The 5,384-nt window shown below is 47.4% G+C and overlaps 1 pseudogene; it reads right to left on the bottom strand.

Annotated features, from left to right (window-relative positions):
- Nucleotides 1–1,412: 1,412 nt before the first annotated feature.
- LOC146172574 (uncharacterized) lies at nucleotides 1,413–3,004 on the bottom strand (annotated as a pseudogene).
- Nucleotides 3,005–5,384: the final 2,380 nt, after the last annotated feature.

Below are 5,384 nucleotides of genomic sequence, written 5' to 3'. Positions count from 1 at the left end.
TGATGTGATAGTGCTGTTGGTGGCAGTGAGCAAAGACATTATTTATTCTACCTTTCCACCCTATATTTGCCTGCGATGTAAAAGTCTAGGCGGAAATGAAATATTTAACTAAAAAACTTGTCTTCGTTCAGCTGACCAAGATGGAACCCGCCGCAGATCCGACCAGTCGCAGACATCAAGTGATCGCGAGGCTGCCAAAAGAAAACCAAGCCTCAGGCCCATCTTCCACATGTGGCACACGCGTGTTCTATAGTCAATCATATATCCACGCTTATTAAAAGGGAAATGCGTGCTTTTCCTGAACGCTGTTGACAAATAAATTTTTAAACAAATACTGCAGCTTTCGTTTCTTCATGGCATCCGAAAAGCTACTGCTTTTCTTGATGCATTTGTATGCGCTACCCCGTTATATATGCATGGGCCACGATATAATGAATGCATGGCATGAATACCTGCACGAGGGGCGATGCCGGACGCTATGCCGTGGTTTTAAGCCGTCTGCCGGCCACTAACCGGCATCGGGAAGCAACCGTCCGACGTACGGTCTTTCGTCAGCAAAATAGCTAGGGTAGACGAGCGGCCGACCATTCAGTAACGCTGGCAGATAGCCGGCCAACGTGCGGCAGGTGGTCGGTCACGTTGGGCCAAGAGATCTGGCCATAGTCGATTGCCGAAAGTCGGCCTACGTTAGGTCAGTGTCAATCCCCGACGCCGGCCCTAAGTCGGGTGCCAAGGGTCGGCCGGCCACTTTTTGGTCGGCGAGAGAGGTCGGCCCTACCGTTTGCCACACACTTTTTGCTTGGGTAGCCAGGCAAGCTGGAATGAAGAGGCATTCGCAACGCGAAAAAATGCTGTCCTTGGCGTGCCTGCCCACATCTCTCAGGACCGATGTGTAACACAGTGCATACTTACGGGCGGCAGGTTTGCTGGACCGTAATTGACGGGACTTTATGGTTCCCGCTAGAATGAACCGAAGATTCAGAATTCGAGGTTAAAATTGGTATTTTACCTTCTGTTCCTGCTTATCAAATAATCAAGTTGAGACAATGGAGTAATGAAAAGTGTGGTGTTTTCGAAGGTAGAAGTAGACTCCAGCCGTCCCAAACGAACACACATATATTAACACTCACACACACACACACACACACACACACACACACACACACACACACACACACACACATATATATATATATATATATATATATATATATATATATATATATATCAAATAACCGAAACGCCCCCTGGGGAATACAGAATACAAACCGAAAACGAAACTGAATTAAATATACTCCCTCCCTTATCTTTTTAGTAATTAGTCAGTAGGTGTTGGTAGGAGCACCGAGACATGCACACTGTACTTATTTACACGTATTTACATATTTACACTATGTCGATGTCAGTCCCAACTAATGGGTCTGGTAATCTTGGAGCCAGGCCGGTGGCCGGTGCTCTCGCTTTGAACGCCGCACTGTCGACGCTGGTGACAGGCTCGCAGACTGCTGCTGCAGTAAGCCAGGAGACCTAGCCTGCGTCCTCGGGGAAGGCGGCTGCAGTGTGCCAGGAGACCGGGGTTGCGGTGTGGTAAGAGGCAGCACGCCAGGAGACCGGGGTTGTGGTGTGGCAGGAGGCAGCACGCCAGGAGACCGGGGCTGTGGCATGGCAGGAGACACCGGATCAGCGGATGTGTGCAAGCATTTAAGAGCAGAACCCTTAATGCGAAGCTCCAAGGCTTGAATGCCGTCAAGACCGATCAAACAAGTTCCTTGGTGAACAACATAAAAACGTAGTGAAGCTGTGCGGCCTTTAAATTGAACGTCTGCCTGGAAACAACCTAGCACGGAATTCGGCCGTTGAGAGCAGTCGAACAGAGTGACATGCGGAGCAGACTAGAGTAAAACGCTCTGAAATTATCGACTGTATTCTTGCTCCGACAGAATTGAAACAGACGACCCTGAATTGACAAGAAATGTCAAAGTGATATTCGCGACTTGCACTTGAATATGAATTCCGCTACGTGCGGAACGTTGCAAAGTCAAAACTTGCTCAGCACTGCTAAATGACGGAACATCTTCATGTAACTCAAATTCTCGGCCTCGGTCTTGCATTTCAGTTCGTTTGCGGTTGCATACTTTTTGAAAGTGGCCCTTCCACCGCAAAGTGATCAAGTCTTCTCATGCGCTGGGCACTGCGGCGCTGATGCTAAATGGTCCTGCGAGCCGCATCGGAAAGAGCAACTCTACTCCGTTCTCGGCTCCGGTCAGGGGGGCGGTTCCGCTACGGAGCACGTGAGCCGCTCGCGCCCCTCGTTAACCTCTGCTGAAAGGGAGCTGCTAGATGCGCATTTCTTTTTTCGAAAGACTCGATGTTGGTTTACGACGCTGCCGCAATGAAATTGCCTCGTCCAATGCACAAAGCTCCTTCAGATCTTTCACTGCTTGCTCAAACTGAAGTGCAGTTCGAACAGAATCCTCGAAAGACAGTGTAGAACCCTCGAGCAGTAACCGCTCACGTACGCGGTTGGAAGCTACGCCAGCAACGAATTGGTCACGCAGAGCATCATCTTGCGAAGCAAACGAACAATGTACGGCTTGTTCCCGTTGAGCGACAACAAAGTCATGAACGGACTCGCCTGTGCATGTTTTGGCTGCGGCGGTGAAAACGATGACGCTTGGCGATAACGTTGCAAGACGTTGAAAACTTTTGCCGTAGAGCGGTGAGTGCAGAGTCGCATTCGTCAGGAGCGAGGGCTGAGGCGCTTGGCCCTGACGGCGCTGCTGCGGCGCTAGACCCTGCATGTAACGTCGGATAAACACGCTGACCCTCCGCCCACAAACAATGCAAAAGAATAGCCTTGCGCTGCTCTAGCTTGAATGCGGCAGCTCCGGATGCCCCCAAGTACATGCTGAACATCTGCTCCCATTGCTCCCATGGCAATGACGGGCGGCCGGGCGTCGGAAAGAAGGAAGAACGGTGGCGGAGCAAGCCCTGTTAAGTTCATGGCAGCGGTTCTGGACGATATGAAAATCGAACGGGATAGCGGGCCATGGACAGTCGGCTGCGGAGAGGAAATATTCAGTCGGTGAATGGGAAGCACCACCTAGCGAAATTTCTTCCAGAGCTAGCAGACTTTACGAAGCCTTTCAGAGACTTGCTCCACCAAGACGCCGACTGGCACTGGGGCCCAACTCAGCAGCAAAGTTTTGACCAACTCAAGCAAGCTTTAAGCAGGACGCCGATTCTCACTCACTACGATGCTCAGTCGCCTCACACAGTGTCTATGGAAGCTCCTACCTGTGGCATATGCATCACGCTCCCTTACGGATACAGAACAAAGATATGCCCAAATTGAAGAGGAGGCACAGGCAATCACATGGGCTTGCGAACACTTTCGCAAATACCTGCTGGGATAAACCTTTCACGTTGAAACGGACCACAAGCCGTTAACACCGCTGCTGACGACTAAACGACTTGATAAGCTGAGGCCTCGCCTTCAACGTTTCAGGATGCGCCTTTTGGAGTACGACTACACCATGTCCCACACTTCCGGCAAAAAGCTGTCACAGCTTACCTTCTGTCCCTGAAGCCATCTGGGAAACCAGCAGACAAAGAAAGAACTCTCGAGAGTGCATTGCGCGAGTTTAAAGAATTAGCACTTGAACAGCTCCCTGCATCAATCCAAATACTGGATAGAATCAGGGCAAGCATCCAGTCAGACGAAACACTTTCCAGGGTGACTATAATGCCCTCGGATAAATGGAATGTCGCATGATGCTCCCCTGTCCTTCTTGTCAGTTTTAATATAGTGCATACATTTCTCACTTCCATATCACCTCTCCATTGTCTGCTAGTTGGAGGAGTGCACCCAGCATAAAATCATCCTGGCAAGTCTGGCTGCCAGTCGGTACAAATAAGACAAATATGAATAAAATTTGAAAACGTTGCTTTATGCTTTCTCTAGTTTAGCTGGCTGCTGGCTTCCCCCATGTAATTTGTCCTTTAATGGATTTCATTACTACAAAGGCAGCATCACTTCAAAATTTAGGTTGTCGTGGTCTTGCCTGAGTGGTAGTATTAACTTAAAATTGTATAGACACTATAATAATGCCACAGCATTCATGGCTTTATTCAGGATATAGTCTGGTATAGGCATTTTGGGAAAAAATATGAGCATATCTCTAGCAGGTGGTGGTTGGCTGGTGACATGGTTGGATACTTCTCGGTGGTTGTGCACGTCACGAGTCTACACGACACGGCTAAGCTGACAGATAGGAATTTCAGCTTTAACCAAGCCATCTAAATGTGCCCGAGTGACCTAGGGGTAGCATGTCTTCGTCTGGATCCAAGGTTATTTTGATCTAGTCAACCAGGCATCCCCAGGTGACTCGGGCAGGTTCAGATGGCTTGGTTAAAGCAGGTCTCTATATAACTGTTATGTGGTCTTTAACATAATCTGGTGGCTTACGACTGTATTAATGAGTATGCACAACATAATAGAGGAATAAATTGTGGGGTTACTCATTTAGCCTGTAGTAAAGTGTCTGTACATGAATGAGAATCCACAAGGGAGCCTCAAAGTGCTCCATCATACAGGTAAGGTATAGTTTAAAGTGCCCCCGAATTTTTTGTGTTCTTTGTGACAGTGTGCATGACTATACATGGATTACCATGTAGTATTTACTTATGGCTGCTAAAACAATCTCTCCCATCATCTGTTTCAATTTCAATGCCATAGCAGTGGCTGTGTCAGAAATCAGTATGTCATGGAAGGCATGAAAAACAAGAAGCTGCAATATCTGCTTCTTGATTTTATTCACTATATCGGTGAAACTAGCCTGGTTTAGGAGCAGTTATCACACATAACATGCTTTTATGACCTTCCTGATATTTGACACCAAAGCCTTCTTCACCTAGATTCTGAATATAACTGAAGTCAAGGATTCATTCAAGTTATTAACGCGAAAGCATTACTTAGCTATATTCACAGATTTCTGTCCACAGACCGCGTCCGCAAAATCGTGCCCGCCGCAGTTGCGAGTAATTAAGAATTGTTAGAGGTTAATGAGTGGTATGAATTGATAGAGGCTGAGACGTAATGTTGCTGCCAAAAATAGGCCAATAAGTTACTTAGGTTATAATTACAGGCAAAAATGTAAAAGCTGCCTGCAGCAGTTGTGAGTAATTGAGAAGTGGTAGAGGTTAATGAGTGGTCCAATCGATAGAGGGTGAAGTGATGTGGTGTCCGAAATAATAATTAGGCCAATAATGTAAATAGTTAATTAATTAGAGGCAAACATGCAAAATCGTATCTGTAGCAGTTGTAATTGAGAAGTCGTAGAGGTTAATGAGCGGTCTCAATCAATGGAGGGTGATGTAATGTG

Source organism: Amblyomma maculatum, unplaced genomic scaffold (genome assembly GCF_055883805.1).
Source record: "Amblyomma maculatum isolate TAMU_Amacu unplaced genomic scaffold, ASM5588380v1 scaffold_13, whole genome shotgun sequence".
Classification (NCBI taxonomy): domain Eukaryota; kingdom Metazoa; phylum Arthropoda; class Arachnida; order Ixodida; family Ixodidae; genus Amblyomma; species Amblyomma maculatum.
Note: the sequence above shows the minus strand (reverse complement) of the source record. Positions and strands in the feature narration are given on the sequence as shown.